Source organism: Podarcis cretensis (assembly GCF_951804945.1).
Source record: "Podarcis cretensis genome assembly, chromosome: 5".
NCBI lineage: Eukaryota > Metazoa > Chordata > Lepidosauria > Squamata > Lacertidae > Podarcis > Podarcis cretensis.
The window spans coordinates 60,558,891-60,585,215 of record NC_137174.1 but is presented as its reverse complement, the minus strand read 5'-3'; the positions used below and the strand labels follow the sequence as shown (position 1 = coordinate 60,585,215).

At 42.0% G+C, this 26,325-nt stretch overlaps 2 protein-coding genes across 9 annotated transcripts in view; one reads left to right on the top strand and one right to left on the bottom strand.

The window, feature by feature from the left end:
- Nucleotides 1-26,325, bottom strand: part of ARHGEF4 (Rho guanine nucleotide exchange factor 4) — a 157,096-nt gene that overhangs the window by 111,665 nt on the left and 19,106 nt on the right. The gene's annotated exons all lie outside the window — the stretch shown is intronic.
- The window catches only part of GPR148 (G protein-coupled receptor 148), an 83,142-nt gene continuing 57,633 nt past the window's right edge, over nucleotides 817-26,325 (top strand). For all 7 annotated transcript variants that reach the window (XR_013839612.1, XR_013839613.1, XR_013839614.1 and 4 more), the window contains exons 1-2: nucleotides 817-1,345; nucleotides 1,436-1,518. The gene's annotated coding sequence lies outside the window, so the exon portion shown is untranslated. The remainder of the gene's footprint in view (nucleotides 1,346-1,435; nucleotides 1,519-26,325) is intronic.

Genomic DNA, 26,325 nt, shown 5'->3' with positions numbered 1-26,325 from the left:
TTGATTTTTTTATATATATATTTGGAAACCTAATTTCCACACTTCAAGTCCTACCCAGTATTTGTAGCTATGGGTAAGAATGATTACCTGGAAGGCTGCCGAGAATACACGTGAGGAGAATTGTTTCCTACAGTACTGGGTGTCACTTTTACCACCCACATCATTCATCTAAATATAGCTCAGTCTGAACTCAGCAGGCAGCAATCACAACTGCAGAAATGCAGCAAGACCACTCTATAATGAGCATCTTCCACAAACTGCCCTGAAAATAAATTAAGCTTTTTGGACATTTGAACATTTCTGAAACCAGTGCCAGATTTACGTATAAGCTAAACAAGCTATAGCTTAGGGTCCCACACTCTTGGGGGCCCCCAAAAAAATTAAAGGGGAAAAAACGGGATGTACATTTCCAAAATATAAGATAAGAAACAAATAAAATAAAACCTGCATACAGCAACTGTGTTTTATGTTGTGTAGGCTCTTATGATGTAAATAATGGGCCCCGCCTGCTCCCTAAAATATTGCTGGTTTGCTCATTTCAACATTCTGCATGGACTGGTTACATGGCAACTTGTGCAAATGGCTTTAGATACCTATTAGGTCCATAAATTACCATATAGCATATATTCAACCCAAAAAACAGTGACAATTTGTTGTTGACAATGGACAGCTGGACATATAGAGGGTCCCATTACCTTCAGTAGCTTAGGGCCTCATGAAACCTAAATCCGACCCTGCCTGAAACATTAAATATGAACACCTGAACATGCCCAGCTGATACTTTATTTTATTTTACTCCCTCCTTCCTTACCAGTCACCCCACCTTCTTCAAGTCAAAAAACCGGTCTCTTGGGGAAGGGACTAGTTGACAGCTGAGGGCTGCTTTCCTCGCTAGGCCTCTCCTTATCTGTAAATACTGTGTGGAACATCACTTCCTGCTGAGGGACCAAGTGACCTGAACACAGAAAACTACGTCCCACGATCCTTCGGTAGAAAATGGTGTTGCTCAGAGTGTCATTTCCTGCCAAGGGTAGCTGCCCTCACCTGTGTAAAAAGGAGTCTGTTACCCTATCCCAAAGTTTGGCTTTTTTTGGCTTGCAAAGAGAAGAGGCGGCTGGCAGGAAAATGACAGAAGCATTTTGAATCCAGGCAGACTCAAAGCAGGCTGTGACCCAACTCCTAGGCCTAAGAGGGCTTTGCATCCTCCATTACAAAGGGCAGCCCTCAGCCTAACAGAGTTCTCTATTTGAAGGATTATTGGGGTCAAGTCTGATACGATAAAGAAAGATAAAGAATCACCTGAGAAGCAGGCGTGCAGGTCACCTGTTTAGTCTTCTCCATTATGGTGAAATATATTGTATTTCTATTTCAAATCTGATGCAATTTGTTCTTCTCTTTTATTCTCTTTTTTGACGAAGCTTTTCCTCTTTTCCAGCAATATGTAACCTGCCACGCTTCTTAGATCGTAATCCCATATGTGTCTACTCAGAAGTGAATCCCATTGAGACATACTCCCAGGTAAGTGCGTATAGTATTGCAAACCTAATGGGCCAGACATTTACAGCAGGTGGAGTCTGAATTACAAACTCCCCGCAGTTGCAAGACTCTTGACATCCTTTTGTTGAGCTATGAGCAGCCTCTCTTAAAAGTATAACAGTTTAAAACTCCCGATTCTTTCAAACTTCTTACCATGTAACTTTTGTGGTTCTCTGAATCAATCTGTGCTGATTTTCAGCAGTGACTGCCATTATGCAAAGGAAGGGACATGGCTCACTGACAGAGCATCTCCTTCGCATGCAGAAGGTCCCAGATAGGGCTGTGAAAGACTTGGGTCTAAAACTTTGGAGAGTCACTTCCAGCCATTGCAGACAATACTGAGCTATGTGGTGTGACTGTGTATAAGGCAGCTTCCTATGATAAAGTGACTGTATAAATGCTGGTGCTACATTCAGAATTCCATGCGGATCAGCTTTGTCCACACCACTCCAAGAGCAACTACGTGCAAAAACACAAACCAATAGAACCATAACTGCCTTGACATAACTACCATCATATAAGTGCAAATCAGTAAATATGCACCAGTTCAAACTGTGCTTCAGAAAAAGTTATGACAATAGATCCAAGTTCCAGGATTCAGAAGCACAGAATTTAGTTCAGGGAGCCACCAAAAGGCCAGAATCTAATACCTGGACCAAGCTAATAGAACCAGTAGTGGCATTTCCGTAAAACTATCAGTTTTGCAGCAGTTTAACTTTTGCAGCTTCTCCCAGATAATCCTGGAAATTGTAGTTCGCACAAACTCTAAGCTGCCTATCCCTCCCCCACAGAGCTATAGTTCCCTTACCAGGGTACGTTGATGATTATATAAACCATTTTAAATTTAGAGCATAGATGTATTCACCATTTTACACAAACACACACTCCTTAATAAATCCCTGAAAAATAAACATAGAAAATAATAATTATAGTCTACATTCTACTTGTTAAGGTGTGTTAGAGTAGGATGGAACAACCAAAATTGTCTTAGAAAAACACATAATCTTAGCAAAGTAGACCTAGATGACTCACATGGCCTTGTGGGAGCTGGAAAACCATTAAGTCTTATTGCTTCATACTGTAGTAAAGGTGACAGCCATGACCATTCCTAATGCTGTACTTATTTTTCTTACTACAGTCACAGTGCTCATAAATTGCATGCTTGTAAGTTACAATTTGTGATCCGAAAGCAAGCATGTTTCTCAATATGCTGTGGAAGGCATTACATCTACAGCAGAACTGTATCTAACTTCTCAAACAGATCACAATACAGTACGTACTTAAAAATGGTTTTGTAGTAGACACAATTTACCGGTACCTCCTAGAATGGGAGTATGGGGTTGTGTAGGAATAAGCTCTGTTCCAATTTTAGGCACGTAGGAAGCTATGGTATATTCTCATTTACAGGCAGGAGTCACCTGAGAACTTCTGCATGCAAAGCAGATGCTCTACCACTGAGCTATGGCCCTCAACCTAAATTTTGTTTAAATACGTGAAGGTCAGGAGCCACCATGATCCCAAACCCCACCATTCCACATATTTAGCAGTTCATTGTCTGGTTAAGGCTAGTCTTCAGATACTCATACCTCATTACAGCAAAATGTATATAATTGACTGGTATAGCTATATCCTTGTTATTACTTCTTTCTGTGCTTAAATTCATTTTGTTCCACGTATGCTACTGACACTGCTTTGATATCCTGCATCCACTTGAAACGGTTACACTTGTTATACTTGTCTGGATCATGAGGTTACTTTAGCTCCGGGACAATGCTCATAAGGAGTCACCCCATGGCACCATTTCCTGTCTAACAAAATGAAGGCTCTCTTTTTTCCAATCTGTTATTTTTCTCAGCTGAAACATTGGGTCTTAGATGGTGTAAGCAAATAGTTTTGCGTGAAATTCCATTATTGTGTAGGTATTTCTGCGTTTCCATACAGATTAATTACCGGTAAATCCCAATATATACCACAAGGTATTTAGGAACTGTTTCCAACAAAAACAAAAGGCATGAATTAAATTAACATTTCTGTGGTAATTTTTAGACCACTTCTGAATGACAACCTATCATACTAGGGCAACTATTTGTCCAGTTAACTGATTATTATTAGTTTATTTTTATTATTCAATTTATATACTGCCCTTTATCCCACAACAGTGTACAACATTAAAAACCTAATTTCTATCACATAGTAATAAAAGACAATTAAACAATCACAGGGGGGGAATCATAATAACAATCCCCCCACATTTAGCTTGTTTAACGGTCAAAGGCCTGGGTAAGGAGGAATGTTTTCACCTGGCATCAGGCAAGACTCTCTGGGGAGAGCATTCCAAGATAGGGAGCCACCACAGAAAAGGCTCATTCTCGTGTTGTCAACCCCTTGGGGAGGGAGAACATGGAGAAGGGCCTTGGATGACAATTGCAGGGTCTGGCTTGGTTTGGATGGGGAGAGCCAGACCTTAAGGTATTGAGGTCCTGGGCCATATAAAGCTTTATAGGTTATCAAATGGCTCTATTATGTCACAGGTTAACTTCTCCCATGGACAGGAGGAATAGATAACTGACAACATGGCACCTATGATTTGTCATTTGTGGCATATGATAGTTCAAGGGTGGAGATGTGTTTTTCAACCCAAGGGCTGCATTCCTTCATAGCTAACCTTCCAGGGACCCCATGCACACAGAGGGCTGGCCCAAGGCATATCCACAGCCAGCCAGCCACACCACATTCTTTTCCATACATATTATGCACACCTAAATCAGACTCAACATCCTATCCACATACTCTCCTTCATTTAGAAAGAAAGCTAAAGAAAAAACGACCCATGGCACCAAGACCCTTTATCCACACAATATTTTTGTCCCTCTCTGGCCAGCAAAATCTTACTGAAGTTAACATTTCATTAGACTAAGGCCGCTTCCATACCATACATTTAAAGCACCACAGTACTGTACTACTTTAGCAGTCATGGCTTTGTCCAAAGTATCCTGGGCACTGTAGCTTGTTAAGGGTACTAAGAGTTGTTAGGAGAGCCCTGTTCTCACAGAAATACAATTGCCAGAGTTCCATCTCTAGCATTGTCAGGAGATTAGGGATTTCCTAAAACCCCTCAGCATGATGCAATTATATTAACAAAATATCTGTGCCGGTCTCTGCAGCAAAAATGATAAATCTAGCAACTGTTTCTCATACTATTTTGTTGGCTGAAAGGGGCTTTGAAAGGTTTCCAACCAAGTCCAAAGAACGATGGAAGCTTATCTTTGCTGCCCATTTCTGGAGCTTCACAAACGATGTTTACTAAATCAGATTTTGGCAATGTGTCTCTCGGGGGGGGGGTATGCCCTAGATATGCCACTGAATCTGTCTTAGATTGACATTACTCCTGGCTACTTGTTTGCATGAGTTTTTGAAGTTTTTCTAGGACATTTTTCAGAGTAATATTGTATTCCTACTTACAACAGCCCTGGTTTCTCCAACGATTGCATGCATTATTCTCTGAAAGCACAAATTCTGCAGATACCATGCTGAATTGCGTGTGTTTCATTCTATTCTCTTATTTGCTTGTCTATGTTCACAAAACAAAGGAAAAGTGCAATAAGAAAAAACAAAAGTTGAGATACAACAACAACGACAAAGGTTCTCACTTTGGCAGCACATATACAAAAAATAAAAATGGAACGATACAGAGAAGATTAGCATGGCCCCTGCGCAAGGATGACACGCAAATTCATGAAACGTTCTATATTAAAAAACAACAACAACAAAGAGAAAGTTGTTTAAATTTGCATCATCATCTTTATTACAGCCACAGACCTGCATATGTTAAAATAGAAACACACAGTAATTTAGGAAATAAAACAGATAAAATGGGTAAAATGAGTGACTCAGAGAAGGGGAGATGCATTTAAGAGAGACTTAAAATCAGCTAGAGGGTTAAGAGCAAGCAGTTGCAAAAGTAACTGTAGAAGGGAGGGTGCAAGAGAGGGCACAGGTCTTGCGTATGAACCTTCAGTTTAGGTCTGGTGTGTGACCCAAACCATTCTTTGGTGAATGTCCATCATGGCAGCGCAAAATCTGATTGCTGAGTATATTACATCTGGGTTTGCATCTTGAAGTAGCAAGAAGGTATGGAGTTGCTCTGTCCATCCAGGGAATTTGTGTAGTATTGGCAGAATGGACCTGACTTGTATACCTGTATAATATTGGCAGTGGAAGAAGACATGTTCAGTAGTTTCTAGTTGCCCTGAGCCACAGGGGCATTTCCTCTCCTAATACGGTACCTTCCTAAAACAGCCTTCCTGGATAGCTGAGGGGAGAGCCTTCACTGTTTTGGTATTTCTAGGTTGGTTATGTATGGCATTTGGGAATTAAGGTATCTTTTGGTTTCACTGATTAAAAAACATTGGGATTTGGCTAGATCTGCTTGGCATTCTATATCTTCCATACGCTGTTTAATGGGTTTTTTGTTTTTACTTTTTCGTATTCCATGTCAAATAAAATTTGCAGGGTAAAACCTAGGGTTGTTGTTTTGTTTAGCACTGATCATTTCCAAGTAATTCAGAAGTCATCCTTTATAATTAGGAGAGCAAGGCCATGCAGGAAGAAGGATAGACTCAGTCAGTAATTAAGTGTGGCAATCCACACTCTAGCCTCAATTCTTACAAGTCCAGTTTCTAGGTGTGGGGTTCCACTGGAAACGTTTTTGGGCACATGTAGGACTGATCTTAGAAATTTAGATTGTACCAATTCCAGTGTTGCACAGTTGGGGGGGGGCAGTTGAGCACAATATAGCAGCCTCAAACTTTGCCTTTGCGCAATATAGACTTTGCCTCAAACAATTTGAAGGCTGCAGATATCATGTGGCCACTTTTGGTCCTGAGATATTTGAGTATGGCCGTTGCCATAAATTGAAATAAGCCTTCTGGAGCAGTAAAATGCAGTATACTTATGGTATTTATTCTACTAAAGGAATCTCAACTCTACCTGGTGATGCCAAACATTGAAACTAGGACTGCGACAATGGAAGAAGCCCGTTTCCTTCCCGCCCTAGTTATACTTCCCAGGGGCATGTGATTGGCCACTGCACTGTGGAAATCAGGAAGCTGGATTAGACAGACTAGTGTCTGGTCCAGCAGGGCTCATAATGTCCCTCCACTCTTTTTCCTATTCTTTTCCTCCTTCCTCCGCTCCTTCTCTCCCCAAGGAACCTTTTCTGAAAAACAAGCTGGGAAGGAATGGTAGCTTCCAGGTTACAATATTATGGTCCTTCAGTTTACCTATGGAGGTGGCCTGGTTCACATGAGCTGTCTTCATCACACAGAGAGTTTAATTCCTCCAGAAAGCCAACTCTCATTAGCCACAGCCAGCATGACTAATGGCCAGGGGTGATGGGAACTGTAGTTCAGCAACAACTGGATGGCCACAGATTCCCCACTCCTGACTTTACTCACTAAGTTAACTTTTCAAGCGCACCTCTCAGGCTACAATCCCCTGCACATTCACTTGGAATATGCCCTATTAAATACAGTTTAAGAGTAAATATTACAGAATGGGGCTGACAATATGTACTTTGGATGTACTTTTGTACGCCTGGTAAAAGTACATCTGAAACCCTGTGATATATTATTACCGTAACTGCTAACACTACAACTAACCTTATGTTGTAGTACATCTGAAACCCTGTGATATATTATTACCGTAACTGCTAACACTACAACTAACCTTATGTTCCCAAATAAAATATAGTGATCTCTCACATTTTTAGATGCAGATTAAAAGCTGTCTGGGTTTGGACAGCCTATGTCGCCTGATAATTATGGGTGGAGAGGTAGAGGACCCGGTCATGAAATCCACTTACACTACCCATGGGTGTCTGCGGGAATTTTTCCAGGGAGGAGTACAAAGTAAAACACTGAAAGGTGGAACAGGCTGGTTTCTTGCAAAAGATTGTGAAGAATAATGCCTATACACTTTGCCTCCTATATTAGGTTCCATAAATGCTAGAAACTTACTCGTTTTTTTAACAGAAAGAAAGAAGGAAAGAAAGAAAACTATGGATCTGGAAGATATTATTCATAATATTTATTGAATTTATATACTGCCTTTCATTAGAAGATCACAGTGTGGTTTACAGCACAAAAAGACAAAATGAAAATACAAAATATATATAATCATAATAAGAACAAAACAAAAAACACACACACCCCCAAACACATTTAAAATGCCATAGATTGTTTAATCAGCCTAAAGACATGTTGTGAAGGTGCCAGGCAAGCCTCCCTGGGGAAAGCATTCCACAAACAGGGAGCCACCACAGAAAAGGCCCGTTCTCATGTTGCCACCTTCTGGACCTTTCATGGAAGGGGCACATGAAGAAGAAAATGGTTCACTGTGGGGGCCAAATGTGGATCCCCATGGCCTCAGTCCAACTCCCCCCAGTTTTAGCCAAATCATGCACTCTCACATAGCCTTCTAAAGGCAATCAGTAAGAGGAACAGCTCAGAATGGTTAGGGTGCTATCCCTTTTCTGGTTCTTTGTACCGTAATTCAAACATTATCAGAGTTCTTCAAGTCATATTGCTGTTTCTCATATGTTACTCCCTTCACCCTCCAAACATTTGTCTCCCTACCCTACTTTGCACTTTCACATTAATGACTGGTTGAGAACACACGCAAAACAACAACCCTAAATGAGCATTATCCATACATCCTTTTTATTATGCATTCATGATTATCTGTGCTCATGAAGGTCAGGGAGGCTATATGTGATAATGTTTTCAATACTGTTTGCACCTGCAAATGTTTTGGGGTGGACATACTGCTTCATATCCTATCAGTGCACATTCCATAACTTCCTGCTAAAAACCCTGTAGCTCTCTATTGTCTTGTTTATTTTCTGAACCACTTTTGTCACATGATAGTGCAGTTATCCCTCCAGAGGGCAATAATGCGGGGAATATCACAGGACAAGTAACACTGGGGAATATCACAGGACAAGTAACAAAGCAAAATGATGTGTGGACAATCAAACACCAATTCCCTGTTATTGCATCAATGACACGTTGCAGAATACACCCAGTCTGGAGGGGCCTTCAGTTGTCTTCCTCCTCCTTTTGCTCCTGTTCTTTGGCCTCTCTGTGTCTTACCCATGTGGCCAAAGGGAGTACTGAAATTATCCAGGCTAACCTTTTACATAGCACAATTAATGCAGAGCATCAAAGCACGCAACCTCTTTCAGCAATACCTGTCATGTCCCAATTGCTGGCCTGCAAATTAAAGGATGTAGGGTGATTATCTGATTTGGTGAAGAAAGAAGTCAGTCTTCCATGCCTTACCACACCTCAAGAACTGGAAATAAGTAGGCCAAAGTACTGTCTGTAGGTATTAAGATTCCTATCTACCTTCTCTTGCTTGCATCAATCACTCTGCTTCCGTTGAGTCAGTTCCCTTGTTTGTGACTTATTTTTAGAAAGCAAAGAAAGCCAGGTAGCAGACTGAATGCATTTAGCTCCAGAAATGGGAAGTCTGCAAGGATCAGAGTTTGATTGCTGCATATGCTGCTTTTTGGACAGTTCCTCCCACAGCAGTTTACACTGAGGTTAAAAAAACACCATCTATAAAGATGCAATAAAACAGCAAGAGGCAGAGCAGCAACAATATTAAAAGGTAAATAAAAGGGAAACCAGTTTAAATGAGTAACATGTTAAAAGGACTGGACAAATAAGAAGCACTGTAACTGGTGCTGAAGATATCAGGCCCTCCCTGACCAGAGCATTCCAGAGAAGGGTGTTGGCTAAGTTCTCCTGAACCGGGCTCAGAAAAAAACTTCCGGGGCTTATAAAAGCCCACCACAAAGGAAACTGGAACAGGTGAAGAATTGCCAACTGCTTTGGCAGTCAACTGCTTTGCAAAGATTAAGCCACACCTTTGTCAGCCATCTCTTGGATTGCGGGGACTTCAGGTGCCAAACATCTCCAAACTGGTCCTGCGAAATGTGATGGAGCAAGGTCATTCCATTCCATTGCATACAGAAGATTTTAGGAAGAAGATTTCAAGCATTGTTTTTGACTGCCATCAAACCCGCCTCAAACAATTAAGAAATAGAGAAACTTCTCAGATGAAGAAATCAGCTAGGTAAACTTCTCAGGGACTTACCGGTAACTAGAAAGGGCATTTAAAAGTACTCAAGGTGGTTAGACATACAAAGGCCTACACAACTTGTGAACCACTGAACTGAACTCTGCCCACCAATGAGATATGAGAGTCCACCACAGGATTAGCAAACCTCCCAGGTGTGTTTTTTTCTTTCTACCCCAAACTGCAAAATCATAGGGGTTGTCAAGCTATAACTTGCAACCTACCAAGTCAAGCACAGCCACAAGGCAATCACATATTCTGGTTGCTTTTGAGTTATTATTTTTTGTGATTTTTACTTAATTTTTGTAATTGATTTTAAGGAATTCTATGGTAGATAGAATGTGCAAACTGCTTTGGTTGTCCTTTGCTGGAATGTTAGGTTAGATTTTTTACAATAAATTAATATGGTAATTCATATGGTCATATTAATCTAGGTAATATAATTATTATATAATTAATTAATATAACTAATTAATATAGGTAACATTAATAAAGGTAGGAAATATGAGGGGGTTTTTTGCAGATGCTGTCAATGTGATCCTGTGGATATCTATTGAGAAGTATTCCTCATTGAGTTCAATGGTACCTACTCCTAGGATATATAAAGTATTGCAGCCTAAAAACACTTCTCAGTCACTTCCCATTAGGGTTTAAAGCAAAAAATGTAGGAATGTGGTTAATACATCATGTAATAATTAGAATTTGCTCATTCAACAATAAAAATCTGGCTACTTAGTTAACAGTAACATTAGAGCATTAAAGCACAGGTTAGTGTGACACCATCAGGCACATGTGGGAATTACAAAACCTGATTTAACTGAGATCAGTCTTCCATCTGTAACCTCCAAAACTAGCGGGCAAATAAGTACCAAGGCTGTACTACTTTACTGTCATTTGATCAACTATTGTATGGATGTTAGACCAAGCTCCACAGACTGATAAGTCAGAACAGAAGTGTAGGACTCTGTTGATGATATTCTGCACACACCACCCCAGTCTCCGAGTGCTGAGAGATTCCAAGTGTTCCAGGCGCTTAGACAGGATTTGTGTTTCATTTGGAATGATGGACAATGGGTGGAGACAGTGGTATCTTTATGATATATGGTTTATTTACACATATATACAACCTCAGCCTGCGATAGAAGGGTTCACATCATTAACACCTCAAAAGTGTCTTGTTTCTGAAGCCTTGGATACAGACAGAAATCAAACATTGCTCAGACTCTCTCCAGTTGAGGAAGGGGCTCACACAAATCCACCTTCCTTTGTTTCCTTTCATGGCCCATCACCAAGTCTATCACCTCAACACAGGAAGCTAGCCTGACATATTTTAACACTTGCTAGATCCAGGGGTTAGGAGGGGCTCTTGCATATAGCCTACTTCACTCCACCTCAAACTCGTAATAATATTAATCTATTAATCTAACTCATCCAATTCTGATTTCATGCAGATTTTCTAACTGTGCCCTAATACACAAAGGTTTTGGCAGGAAATATTGATAAACATTCAGAAAGTAATGGGATATAACATTCTTTCTAACCCCCAAAAGATTGTATCAAGTTTATTTAAAAGCAACAGGGAAACAGTAGATTTAGTTTAGAACTATTAATTTTCTGTCAGCTTCACAAATATTTACAGCTGCTAACTTAAGTACCCTTAAATGCCCCCTCTTAACTTATTTTTTTCAATAACAGACTGATAAGTCTAATGAGATGAAAGTGTATTTGCTTATACATTCTTGAAATAATAATTTTGAAGACAAGTTGCAACCATACCATTTTTCTATGGTATGTTTGTGTTGGCTTTTCTTTTTCTTGTTCAGATTTTTTCAGTATTAGATCACCATTATTCTATAATCATTGCTTTGTATATTTTTGCATTCTTACACTTTTGTAAGTTAGACAAACATAGATAAGGGTTATTTTTTAGTACTGAAATGTCATTATTTGCATAGCAACATATTGCCAGACTTGGAATTTGTCCAAACAAGTTTTCAAAATGCTGACTATATTCTTTCACTGCATTTTTCCCCCTTAAGGAAGGTACAGAACATGCAGTTTTGGGGAGGGAGGGGTGATTATGAAATAAGTGGGTCATTTATGGTGTCGTATAGAGGCAGGGGGGAGGGAATCTAGAAATCAAAAACCATGAACATTTCTGAAACACCCCATAAAAGCAAAACTTTGATGTTTTCAAGCCACACCTAAATTGCATATTTCTACAAGATACTCCCAGACAGGTTAAATAGCAAAGATTTGCCCTGTTTTGCAGTTACTTGCAAAATTCATTAAAACAAATTAACCGAATGTAACTGAATTTGTGCACGCCATGCCACTTGGGTTCACTAGGATGTACAAAACATGTTTACTCTCATACCAGTTAAATGAAAACACAGGCTCCACCCACCTGTGTTTCCCGTAGCACCTGTCACTGTCTGCCATGTAACAAGGATTAGGTAAAGGTAAAGGAACCCCTAACCATTAGGTCCAGTCACGGACGACTCTGGGGTTGCGGCGCTCATCTCGCTTTATTGGCCGAGGGAGCCGGCGTGCAGCTTCTGGGTCATGTGGCCAGCATGACTAAGCCACTTCTGGTGAAGCAGAGCAGCGCACGGAAATGCCGTTTACCTTCCCGCCGGAGTGGTACCTATTTATCTATTTGCACTTTGGTGTGCTTTCGAACTGCTAGGTTGGCAGGAGCAGGGACCGAATAACGGGAGCTCACCCCGTCGCGGGGATTTGAACCACCGACCTTCTGATTGACAAGCCCTAGGCTCTGTGGTTTAACCCACAGCGCCACCCGTGTCCACGTAACAAGGATTAAATGACCCCAAAACAGAATACTGTACTGTACTTCCCAAATGTTTTCTGTGGATTGTTCTTAATTGCAATGCAATTAAGGATCTGAAACAGATAACATTCAGCATTGTATAATTATGTGATTATAGTGTATTGACTTCCAGTTACTTTATATTAGGTGCTTAACTTCATTGGCAGGCAGGTTGCTGTCAGCAGTTTCTGCCTGATATTTCACCACTCAGTCACAACATCTGATGAGGTTGCAACTCTAAGAAGGTGGGGTCCTAGGTACTAGTTATGATGCTTCTTCCCTTTCTATCCTAGTTTAGGATAGAAACTAGGCTAAACTAGGATAGAAACCACAGGCTAAACTCCACAGTTTAGCCTGTGGAGGACACCCCCCCCCCACGTTGCAAACTCACACACAAGCACACTGTTTTGTTTTTTCCCAGAGATCTAGGAAACAGCTCACAGCAGCACCCTGTTCTTTGTTTAGCCCTACCAAAAGGTTATGTAGGCTACTGCTATCCATCTTGGACTACCAGTATATTTGAACCCTTGATACTTGACTACAGGTGTGTGTTGCTACTTTCTGCTGCACTCCCTTTGAGTTCAAAGGATTAGTAGGTTTAGGATGGTGTTCAATTTGCAGCTTGCCACTGGACACCACAAGGCATATTTTGAATGGCTATGCACAGTTATGTAGCAATTGGTGACCCAACCCATGTTGACTCTTCCCTAAGTACAAAATGCTAGTGCCTTCTCTTCTATCCTCACCCCCACCAGCCCATAACTACCTATCCAGAAAATAAACACTACTCAGTGCATATGAGATGCAGCTATTCTGTAAGCACTGCAAGAATGAACATAGGAAGTTCCCTTAGAGTGAATCAGGAAGAGCTTTCTGACAGTAAGAGCTGTTCAACAGTGGAATGGACTACCCCGGGAGGCTGTGGACTCTCCTTGGATGGCCATCTGTCAAGGATGCTTTAGTTGAGATTCCTGCATTGGCAGGGGGTTAAATCAGATGACCCTTGGGGTCCCACCTCTATGATTCTGTGAATCAAATCCAATGGTCCAGCTACTTCAAAATTGTCTACACTGACTGGCAGAAGCTCTCCAAGGTTTCAGCAGGGAGTCTTTCCCAGCCCTGCCTGGAGATGCTGGGGATTGAACTTCTCGCATGCAAAGCAGCTCCACTTCCACTAAGCTACAGCTCTTCCCCTCCATTGTGGAATTCAGTATTCCGTCAATCATTTAAGGATTTTTTTTCAAGGCAATTTATGGTCAGTTTACTAACACACCTGCGTAAGAAGCAAGTACAGGGAAGCTTCAAAAGAATAAATGTACACAGTGTACTGTGTTGAGAAGTAGCCGACGGTTGTAATTCCATTGCAAAACAAAAACAAAAAACAACAACCCAGTGGTGAGTCTTGTCACATTTATTATGGCAGACGTTTTGTGGACCACAGTCCACTTCATCAGATGCATGATAATGTTGTTCTCCATTGGCAGGGGTACTGTTTATGAAAGGGGGGAATCTGTAAACAAGTTAAAATGGCAAAGACATGCAAAAAATACAATATGTGACAATTCAGTTAAATTTCAGCATTAATTTGAATTGTGTCACGAACTATTTTTTTGCATGTCTTGTTTGCCATTTTAACCCCACTGTTTATAGTGTTTCAGTTTTCTCTGCACAGCTTTGTTTTTGAGCTCAGTGGAACTAAGGCTACGGCCCTAAAGATGGTAGGATTGCTTTTTTTCTTTTTCTTTTCTTTTATTGATTTTCCTGTGCCTGGAACGGTAGCTAGATGATCGTAACTTTAGCAGGCTGCACATACTAAATGGGGTCTACAGAATGTATGGGAAAGGGCAGTATCTCTGGTGGGGGGACACGTTTTGGTTCTTCTGGGGTTGTTTAGCCACCTTTTGTGTTGAAGAGAGAATTTGGGCAAAGGTCCCACTTTTTCATCTCTGTATGGGCAAACTGAGCCTGCAGAAAGGAGCTCAGTCATCTTTTACATCTGGTCACCCGCTAGGTGAAGCTGTGATCCTCAAACCTACTTACCCAGCAGCAACTGTATTAGGAGTGAATAGGATTTACTCCCAGCTAATTGAATTAAGGATCAGAAGGCATGGCTGTGGTTCTAAAAGGACAGACTATCAGGATTCTCCCAGGGCACCTCCATTCTTTCCAGAATAAATTGATCACAGCCAAATCTTACATTAGTGTGGATAAAGCCTGTACATTTAACGAAACAGAAATAAGAAGTATTGACATGTCACATTGCCTCTGACTGTGCTTTAAACAGCTGCATGACAGGTTGAATTTCTACAGGTGTGGAATTTTCCTAGCTCCTCAGTGCAGTGATGGGAAGAACTGATGCTTTTGATTTTCTACTGCCATGCAGTTCTTAAAGGCATAGAACTTCTATCAGGAACAAAAGACAAGAGGCTACATTTAGACGTAGACTGATCAGCATGTCAGTCCAGCTGTAAGTAAGTTAGTTTCATATTAATGTATGTCCTGATAATAGCAGTCTTTGAATTTTGATTCATTTTCTAACTGACACAATGTTTATATAACTGACAAATAAGAGGTCAAGCCTAGTAAAGGTGCCTGCAGATTATTAGCTGGAATTAGCTAAGTAAAGCTGTGTTAGTGGGAGAACAATAGAAACACTGTTCAGTGTATTCAGGTCAGACTCTGGGAGGCTCCTGTACCCTTAGCAGTTGCAATAAAGTGAGAATTTCATGTGGTGCAGCTTCTCTCATCAATGCTGCACCATGATGGGAAAAGTTGCAAAAGGTTTTTTTTAAAAAAACCTCCCTTTTGTGAAACTCTTATAAGTACAGGAACCCCCTCAGGGTCTCAACCTGGCAGCTAGGGAGGGGAGATGTTTATTGCAATATTACTCCTGTATTTGATTTTGGTTTTGCACTCAGAAATTATATTAACAAAGAGTTGCTTGAAGGACTCTGGGTGCTAGCCCATAACACAAATGCTCCCATGCTAATTTAGATGCATAAACGCCTCTGAGCAAATTAAGATGCTGGGTGGTTGGGGTCTTGCCAGCATGGCACTTTGAAGTGTGTCTAGCTGCCCTCCTAAGCCAAGCAAGAAAAAAAGAAGTTTTTTCAAGAAGGGAGAGAGAAGAGCAGGAAATGCGAGCCTGACTCAAAATGGCCTGGGCTCAGCCCCCTCAGGGCACACTCTGAGCATGCCCCTGAATGTTAATGAATGGGTCCATGAAGGTAGTAAGCTCTGAAGGTTTCGGTCTCTGAATTCAAAAAGCTTGTTAAAGAAGTGACAGTGCTTCACGGAAGGATTTTTGCACCTCCATTTCTCTTGGAACCACTCCAAACACATTTCAGTAAGTAACATGCGTCTTTCGAGGGCTACTCCAAGCTGATTCTTTTAAATAATTTATGCTTGAGGTCCTACCCCATGAGACACACCCAGGTGAAACCAGTTTTCTCTAAGGCTCCACACCCTTCAATTTTACCTTAACAATTAAGCAGAGAGAGAGAGAAAGTCTCAAGAAGATGTCCCAATATGCTGCAAAGTATAAATAACCCATAAACAGCCTCCCTACTCTGCATCGAATGCACAACTTCAGCTGCAAAACAGATTTAACTAATTTACAAAGGAAACTATTCATATAAAAGCCTCACATCAGCCATTAATGTTGTCAGGAGATCAAACCCTCCCAATTCCCACGGCCTGGTGGGCCATATGCAACACTCGGCTACACAGTGGCATAATGTAACTCCATAAAAGGAGAAGATTAATATTCATATGGCATTTAATTAGATTAAACTGCTAAGCAGCAATTCATAGGTTGGCAGGTGTTGGTTCCCTCTGCACTCGACTGGTTAGCTAGATAGCACAGATTACAATTAGTGCTATTTTGGGCTCCATTTCTTTGAGAGGTCAACCAGAGCATAATCTAGTGATCCTCTGTTTAGTCATTGTTATGCTTGCCATTTTATTCTGGCAGTGCTCCTGTGCTGTTAACAACTCTGGAGGCTAGAAATCTGATTTTAAAAAGCAACTGCTAATCTTGTAAGGATGGGGGGGGGGGGATATTTTAAAACAAATTGACCTAATTCACCGGTTCCATGCTTAGATGCAAATTAGAACGCAACTATCAGTTCCTCAAATTTTGCAATGCTGTTTTGGTTTAAATGAAAATACACAAAAATGCATATTTCACATTTAAAAAGTGTAAAAAATGAATATTTTAAGGGAAACTCAAAAGTATACACAAATGTGTGTTTTAGGGAGTTGGATTGCATAAAATGTGTGTGAAATGCATACAGTTTAATGTGAATCTTCTGCAAAAAAAAAAAAAAAAGATCAGGACAAAACAGACATATGATTGAGAAATAATGTAAGGTCTCAAATACAAAACTGACCAAAAAAAAACCAAAACAGAAATAAGCTGATCCAGCCCCATATAATTTTGCCAGGATGCGGAACTCTATGTCAGATAACAAATCCATTCTTGGGCAGCACAGTGGTACCTCGGGTTAAGAACTTAATTCGTTCTGGAGGTCCATTCTTAACCTGAAACTGTTCTTAACCTGAAGTACCACTTTAGCTAATGGGGCCTCCCACTGCCGCCGCGCGATTTCTGTTCTCATCCTGAAGCAAAGTACTATTTCTGGGTTATCAGAGTCTGTAACCTGAAGTATCTGTAACCCAAAGTACCACTGTATAACACTAGAACTTTTGGGAGACTGAGGCTGATAACAGCAAGTCCTAGTTCACATCACATAGTTAAAGTATGGAACTTGCGCCCACAGGAGGCAGTCATGTTCACCATCTTGTGTGGCATTAAAAGAGAATTTGACAGGGTCATTGAGGATAAGGCCCTCAGTGGCTTTTAGGCATGATGGGCCCTATTAACTACAGACCCCAGAATTTGGGATCCTCTCCAAACCTGTGCCAAAGTTTTGCAGTTTCAATGCACAGTTTGTGTGGCGCTACAAAATGCCGGGCTTTTGCTGCAAAACAACTACAACAATTTGGCACCAGTTTGGAGGGGACCCTAAAAATTGGGGTTCATAGTTAATATTAAATATGGCCCCCATGTTTGAGATATCAATTGCTCAGTTTGTGGGGCACTGCAAAACTTCGGCATGGGTTTGGAGAGGATCCCAAATTTAGGGGTTCATAGTTAATTTTCCTGGTGTTATGGTTATGTGCTGCCTTCACAGTGAGAGGCAGCAATGCTTCTAAATAGCAGTTGTTGGAAACCACAGGAAGGGAAAGTGCTCTTGTGCTCAAGTCCTGTTTGCAGGTTTCCCACAGGCATTTGGTTGGTCACTGTGAGAACAGGATGCTGGACTAAATGGGCCATTGGCCTAATCCAACAGGCTCCACTTATTTTCTTTCTTTAACAGCAGATGCATTAAATACACATCGCCTGAATATTTTACCCACACCCAGTCCCACTGGAAGAGCAGAACCTAGGTCAGTTTATTGGATGTTTGCTTTTGCAGCTGGCAGAATTAAGCATTGATGCATTAGAATAGGTTGTTACAAACAAACCAAGTTCAAACATTAAGAACATCTTGGAGAACCCTTTCAGTCTTCAAAGGTTTCTTGCACTATGAGGCAAAGCTTGCACAGGTCCAAGCATCAACTACATCAACAGAGTATTATTGTTTAGTTGAGATTACAGCTGTTGTAACATGTGGTTTCAACAATGATTTCAAATACCCAGGAGGATGAACATCTGGTGCATGCCGTTACTTCAGAGCTGTACGATCCTGTCCATGCAATATTTACCAGGGCTCAGTAGACTCAGAAGAAGAAAACAAACATGTTAAGTAGAGAAGCTCTTAATAATTTTTGGATTAATTGGAGTACAATAACAATTGCACGCAGCAAAAGGCAGCTCTCCTGATTGTACTGTTGCCTGCTGAGGCTGTGCACACACTACATCTTTTTAAAATATCCAAAGCACTGTGGTTTGTTACGGTTACTGGGAATTGCAACTCTGTAGGAGGCACACTACAGTACCCATAATTCTTTGAGGGAAAGAATATGCTTTAGAGGTATAGTGTGTACACAGCCTTCAGCACACTGTATTGCAACCCATGAAGGGGAGGAGAGGGCCTTCCCAAAGATTGGACCTAGCCTAGGGAATTCCCTCTGAAACAAGTCAAGGGACAGCTGGTTTATCAGCTGCAGTCATTCCTAGGCCAGGACAGCCTGGTATCACTAATCCATGCTCTGATAACCTCTTGATTGGACTATTACATTGTGTTTTATGAGGGGCTATTCTTGAAGATGGTCTAGAAGCTGAAGTTGGTGCAGAACGCAGCTACTCAGCAATTGTGACTCATATGACAGTCATCCTTAAAAGAAGCATTTCACTGGCTTCCTGCGAACTACCAGGCTTAAGTTCAAGGTTGTACAAATTCCTAAACAGCTTGGTACCTGAGTTCTTAAAGGAGTACCTCCCTGAGTGCGACACATGTCTTGAGATCACCAAGGGAGGTCACCTAGGACAGGGCCTTCTCAGTGGTGGCACTCTGATTGTGAAATTCTGTCTCAGCAAAAATATATTTGTCTCCCAGATTATCAATCTTTAGATATCAGCTGTAGACATATTTTTTCATCTGCACTTTTAGATATAAATGCCCAAAGACCCAGCTGCTTAGTACATTATGTTTTGTGTTAAGTAAGGTTGTTTTAAAGATGTCATTTATAGGTGTTACAATGTTTTGCAGTTATTTGATTGTGTTTTCAGATTTTATACACTACCGTGGGCTCCTGTGCAATGAAGGGCAATCTAGAACTAAAACAAATAAAGAAATGAAATATTTAATAGCTATGTTAATCTTTTGGTCTTTATGCATACTTGTAGCTAATGGGCATTTGTAGCCTGTAACAGTGCACCATTTCACATTAGAATACATTCTTTCCTAGCTAGTCCATGCCTTTACATTCTGTATAGCTCAAGTTTCCACCACTGCTTTCGAGTTGGTGGCAGGTTTCCTCATAAAGCTGGTGAATATGTTTACCCTCTTAAGCCCAAGCACAGAAACCCACAGTTCCTAAGGCTGGAGACACACAGTGAAGACCCACCCTCAGTAACAGTACGCATCTCTATACAGTATCTCCCCACTGATCTCTCAAATGATAATGCAGCAGCAGGTGGTTGGTTGGTCAGGAATCCAAAGGTAGCATCCAAGGGCCCTAGGCAACAACACTGTTTTGCCATCTCCTTGGCATCTCCAGGTAGGACTGAGAGAGAACCCTGCCTGAAACGCTGCAGAGTTGCTACCAGCGGTTCTCAACCTGTGGGTCCCCAGATGTTGTTGGACTACAACTCCCATCATCCCTGAGCTCTGGCCTTGCTAGCTAGGGGTGATGGGAGTTGTAGTTCAACAACATCTGGGGAACCACAGGTTGAGAAAGGCTGGTTTAGACCAAAGTGAACTAGATGAGGCAATGTTCTGACTTGCTGTAAGACAGCATCTGATGTTCTAGCCACATACTGGAAGAGGCCATGCCTTAAAAGGGTCAGAAATCCAATCTAACTCTAATCTAGCAGGTGATTTGTAAACTATAAGGATACACGCCTGTTCCTCCTCCTGTTTCAGGAAGGAAGTTCTGTGTTTTGAAGTTGGCATTTAAAAACTTAGCAGGATGTGTTCCCTGGACGTGTTGTTGGAGTGCCCGCTTTCCTGTTGTTCACCGCCCCCATGGAAAGACTAGCTTGCTGAATGCAACACTATGAACTGTTAACAGGAACACACACACACAGCTATGTTCATATCTTTGAAGCTGAACAATATATCCAGAACTTGTGTGGGTTGGCTGGTGCTGCAATTCACCCTCTGTTGGGTGATATTTGAAAGTTAATGCTCCTCATCTAAAGGTACAAAGTTCACCCTTCATAAATCGCTTATTTGGACTCCCACCCAAACTCAGAAGAAGTGTTTGCTGCGCTTGTGGCACCCACTCACTTGCAGAAGTTCCTTCCAGACAACCCTTCTGAGGTGGGCCTCCTAACAGTGGTCTTAGTATGCTGCCCTATACATTACCCCAGTAATCAAGCTGCAGCCCACACTGTTCTTGAACTAGGACAATGCTCAGCTATAGAGCAAACTGTGTGGATTATTGCTAATGAGCAAGATTTAGAGACAGATTTAAAGGCAGTTTAAAAGCACGCCTTGTCTAGATTCTGACCACATTCAAACCATACATATAAAGCACTTTAAACAGTCGTGGCTGCCTGTAAAGATGGATTGACAGTTAACCCGCGCTGGAAATTGTAGCTCTTTGAGGGGAATAGGGGTCTTCTAACAACTCAGCTCCTTTAACAAACAACAGTTCCCAGAGTTCTATAGGAAAAGCTACAACTGTGTAAAGTGACGCTGATCTACATATACAGTGGTTCCTCGGGTTACATACGCTTCAGGTTACAGACTCTGCTAACCCAGAAATAGTACCTCGGGTTAAGAACTTTGCTTCAGGATGAGAACAGAAATCACGCAGCGGCAGCACAGCAGCAGCGGGAGGCCCCATTAGCTAAAGTGGTGCTTCAGGTTAAGAACAGTTTCAGGTTAAGAACGGACCTCCAGAACGAATTAAGTACGTAACCAGAGGTACCACTGTATGTTGTGAATGTGGCCTCTGTTCCAGCCCACAGGCCAAAGTGGGATGAGAGGACTTCTACATCAGATTCAGTCTGCTCTTCAGCAGAGTGTCCATTTGCTACAGAAGACTGCCTGCTACTAAGGCAGACAGGAAAGTGTGGGTTGGGTTGGCCCATGGTGCTCATGCAGATGCAGGGCAAGTGTGGAGAACTGGAAGACCATAACCACCGGAAGCTGGCAGAAAATACTGAGCTAGATGGACAGGTGGTCAGAATTGGTATAAGGCAACTTCCTATGTTTGTATGGCAGGGATCTACCCACATCATTCTCCAGTGTCCTGATTGCATTTTCCTTCCCTCTCCAGCTCCCTGAACCCAGTCAGTAGGCTGTTCATGAGGCAAGGTGGCAGGCTCCAGGCACCTGAGAGAGGTGGCAAGGCCGGCCTCTGAGGAGCACACTGCCCACTTCCTTCTGCACTTGTAGGCCGCCACCACCTCCTCTGCTGCACACCCAGAGGAGAAGGAGCATTTTCTGTTTTTCTTCTAGGGGCAGAGCAACCTGGGGCGGCCCTGCCAGTCAGTGTTCAGGACGGCTTCAAACTGCTTCTCTGCTCCTCAGGAGTGGTCTGAAGAGGCCTGATCCAACCCACCAGACCTTTGTAAAAGGCCCACCAGCTCCCAAACCAGTGTGTTGCCAGCATCAGTGATGGTGAGCAGTGCTTAGGGGCAGATCAGAGTGCTCAGGTATGAGGAAGGAGCAGTGCCATCTGCTCTGATGCACCTGGAAAAAAATGGAGCAGACCTGAGCACTGCTTCCTGTTTCCGGGCTGCTCTGATCTGCTCCTCAGTACTGCTCATGTTGTTGATGTCTCAGCATACACCAGGGTAGTAATTAAATAATGGCACTGACCTAGAGGAGGAAAAGCACTGCAGTATTAGTTGGAGCCTCTGATAGGTTTGGCTACTTCGTGTGTCTCTTGTAAGGAGTTATGCATACCAGAGCGGGGGGCCGAGCAGAGAATGCATGTCCTTATTTCCACCTATTTCATCCCCTTTTGCTATTATTATTTTCCCCGTCTAGATGTCTTTTAAAATCTCCCAGAGATCACTTATTCACTCATCATGCCGTTGAAAGCCTTCCTGTGTTACATTAAGAAGTTTTCTTTCTGTACTTGCAGACACTCCAGCCCTGGCATGTTTCAGAATACAGGACATAGGTTTAAATACATATCTCTCCTGCTAATACATATCTCTCCTCTGCCTGTGTGTGCGCCTGCATGGATGGGAGAGAGTGTAAGGGTGTGGCCTGGCCACACTCACTTAGGGCCACATCCATTGCTGGCATGTGGCTTCCAGAGGGGTTGCAGTGGACAGTGCAAAGGCCTTGGACCAAAAAACATTATCTGTCTCTCCTCTGGTTGGAGAGTGTCACCTTCCAAAGGCTTGAGAGACATTCAAGACTATCAGGAAAACATCTCTAGCCATTAAAGAACATTAACTCCTGATTACTCATATCTATACTCAACATAAACTGGAGAATGGGATTTAAGGACCCCAAAGTTAAAAACCTAGGGTGGGTGGTATTCAACTGACTTTTACTCAGAGTAGACCCATTGAAATAAATAGATTTAACTCAGTCATGTTCATTAATTTCAGTAGGTCTATGCTGAGTATGACTTACTTGAAACCATCTCTGCATTATTAAAACACTAACAAAAAAGTTATTCACTGTCCTGCTTTTGACTCCAGTTGGATCTCTAACATTAACAAAATGTTTTATAAGCACCACCCTCCTAATCATGTTTATTCAGATTTTTATTTTATTTTAATGAGACTTACTTGGAGGTAAATATGCTTAGGACAATCTTTTTCTCAAAATGAGCAAGTGGAAGTTTATAAAGCATGGAAGTTCTGCCCTTTATAAAAGTAACATGATTTGTTCCATCAATTTAAAATTTAGTATGGAGGATTTATTTGGTGAGTTGTACAAGCTCTCTGGATTTCAAAGAAATCTGATGGAAAAATCAGAGGAATGGGAGTGTCTGTCTCTGATCATTTATTTTATTTTTTGCCAGTTAAGAAAAAAATCTTAAACTTGTCATTTTGGTGACTGAAATTATTTCAAAAATGGAAATGTTTGTTGTTTTTTCTTTTGTTAGTTTGTTTAAAATGGGCTTGGCAGTTTTAAAGCTAGAGGGCTTTTAAGTTCCTATTTTACCCAATGGAGAGAGAACTATGGGCAAATTATGCAGCAAAGACTCTCCTCCTGGAAGAGAGGGGAGTGGTTGTGGGCGGGAACCCGAGCCCTGCCTCCCACTCACCTGGCTGGCGCCCACGCCCATCGGCAGGCACCCAACCAGGTGCCTCCGAGGGTGTGTGTTCAGCAACCTAAATGCTGCGGCGCCAGCCCCTCCTCTGCCTCACTCTTTGTCGTCCCGTCGCAATTCACCCACCCTCCACTCCCTTTGAGCTCAGGGTCTTAGTTTTCCTTGGCCTTGCTATGGACCTTAGGTTGGTCGCCCTGGTTGTCCGGGGGGCCTGGTAGGAATTTTTCCATTTGGCATTAGGCTTTTTGGTTTTTTCACCTACCGCGTAGCAATCGTCACAACTTTCGTGGTATTGGTGGGTAGGTTAGGCATTGGAATAATGTGTTGTGTCGAAGGGCTAGGTGTGGCCATCGCCTATGCCTTCAATTTTTGGGTATTCCGTTAAAGGAATCTGGCGGTCGTGTATTCTGTCCGATGCCTGCTTGGCGGGAGGTCATGGCACGACCCTCGGTGACATCAGGGGAGAGCCTATAGTTGGATTAGTATCAACAGGCTCCACCTACTGGTGAATAAACCCCCTTCGTTTCAGACTCACCCCTCTCTGAGGGGGTGGAGTCAGCTGACGTAATCCAATGCCTAAGCCAATACCTTTTCACTTGCTGTAATCAATAAAGTTGTGGCCTCTTCTTGCCCATTAACCTTATATCACGTGTCCTTGTGTATTCATTCCTCTTTGGGAGGATCGGGTCCTCGAACCACAAAAGTAACTTGTATACAATGAAGACAGGACAGAACTGTAGCTTTTATTTTAAACTGATTTAAAACTAGCCAACCCTAATATATTCCCCCTCCCATCGTGGAATGAACCTATTCTGGTTTACATGGGTGTATTGAGCGATATTATTATGGTAGCTGGTCCTAACAGATTAGTCGTAGTGACATTTTAAAAGTCTAACTTGAAGGGGGGGAGGCATTTCTTAAAGTCTATTCATATATCTATGCCACCCCTTCCAATAACATACTATCATTTGAAAGCATAAAAATATGTTGCAGGAATAACAAGAAAACATGCAAGTCAGTGTTGGAGAGAAGGTGAACTTCAGTCACAGAATGCAGTTACCAGAGATCCCATCCCCACAACAAATATTACAAGAGTACCATTCAATGTTCTTTGACTCTATCAAACCCCCATCAGCTGTCTGGCTCGCAGCAAGGAGAGGTGCTGGAATCCCACCTCCCCTTTCCCCAATAAACCTTTGTAAATCTCAGTGGGTGGGTTTTGCCGCTGCATTAGCTCTGGCCGATCACGAACTTTGAACTTGGGAAGACAGTTTTCCCAGGTCAGATTGACTAGAGGCGGAATGTCTGTGTACATCCATGTGTAAGAAGTCCGTGGTTTCTCCTAGCTGTGTCCTGTTTCTCTTGCATACAGCTGCTTGCTCCACAGACACTTTTCTACAGTGCACCCACTCCCTGTTTGTGTTATGTTTGGTCTGTACTTTCAGGATCTTGGTGTTTTCAGACAAGTTGCGGCCAAGGATAGCATTACCTGACCTATGGGGGCATGTTGGGTGGATGGTCTTGCCATTCAGTATGATAATTTTACTAAATGCCTGATGGACCTTCCAGTGATAATGATTCTGTGAATTGAATGTCAGAAATGTGGCATCTGCTCCAACACTACCTGCTATGCTATGGCAGCTGCCACTCCAGTGTAGCAATAATAGTAATTATAATTTATTATTTATACCCCTCAACATCAAAAAAGCAAAGATCATGGCCACTGGGCCCATCACCTCCTGGCAAATAGAAGGGGAAGAAATGGAGGCAGTGAGAGATTTTACTTTCTTGGGCTCCATGATCACTGCAGATGGTGACAGCAGTCACAAAATTAAAAGACGCCTGCTCCTTGGGAGAAAGGCGATGGCAAACCTAGGCAGCATCTTAAAAAGCAGAGACATCACCTTGCCAACAAAGGTCTGTGTAGTTAAAGCCATGGTTTTCCCAGTAGTGATGTATGGAAGTGAGAGCTGGACCGTAAAGAAGGCTGATCGCCGAAGAATTGATGTTTTTGAATTATGGTGCTGGAGGAGACTCTTGAGAGTCCCATGGACTGCAAGAAGATCAAACGCATCCATTCTTAAGGAAATTAGCCCTGAGTGCTCACTGGAAAGACAGATCGTGAAGCTGAGGCTCCAATACTTTGGCCACCTCATGAGAAGAGAAGACTCCCTGGAAAAGACCCTGATGCTGGGTAAGATGGAGGGCACAAGGAGAAGGGGACGACAGAGGACGAGATGGTTGGACAGTGTTCTCGAAGCTACAAACATGAGTCTGACCAAACTGCGGGAGGCAGTGGAAGACAGGAGTGCCTGGCGTGCTCTGGTCCATGGGGTCACGAAGAGTCGGACACGACTAAATGACTAAACAACAACAACAACATTTATACCCTGCCCACCTGGCTGGGTTTCTAACAGAATATAAAAAACACGCTAAAATATCAAACATTAAAAACTTCCCTAAACAACGAACTAAGGCAGAGGAGTATACCGTTCTCTAAAAGAAGGATCCATGTGAAGAGCACATGGAACAGTTATGCATTGGGAATTAGACTGTGTTGATCTGATTCACCGAATTACACAAATCATGTTTCTTTGCTTATAAAAATAAAAATAATAATTGTCCAATCTTAGGGGAGAGCCATGAGATGACATTACTGCTTACAAAATGTTGACTCTGGGAGTTATGAGAGTTTTGTTGCTATAAACAAACGAAAAGTATTAGTCCAAGGTTTGGTTGTTTTTTAAAAGGATGGATTCTTGATTATTTCTGCTATACATGAGGGAGGAAGTGAAAGGACAAAATATTTTTAGGGAAGTCTTTTCCCTCTAACCATAGTGTGGAAATAATTTTCTTGAAATGATAAAACAACTCACCTCTCTTTTGGCTGGGATATCACA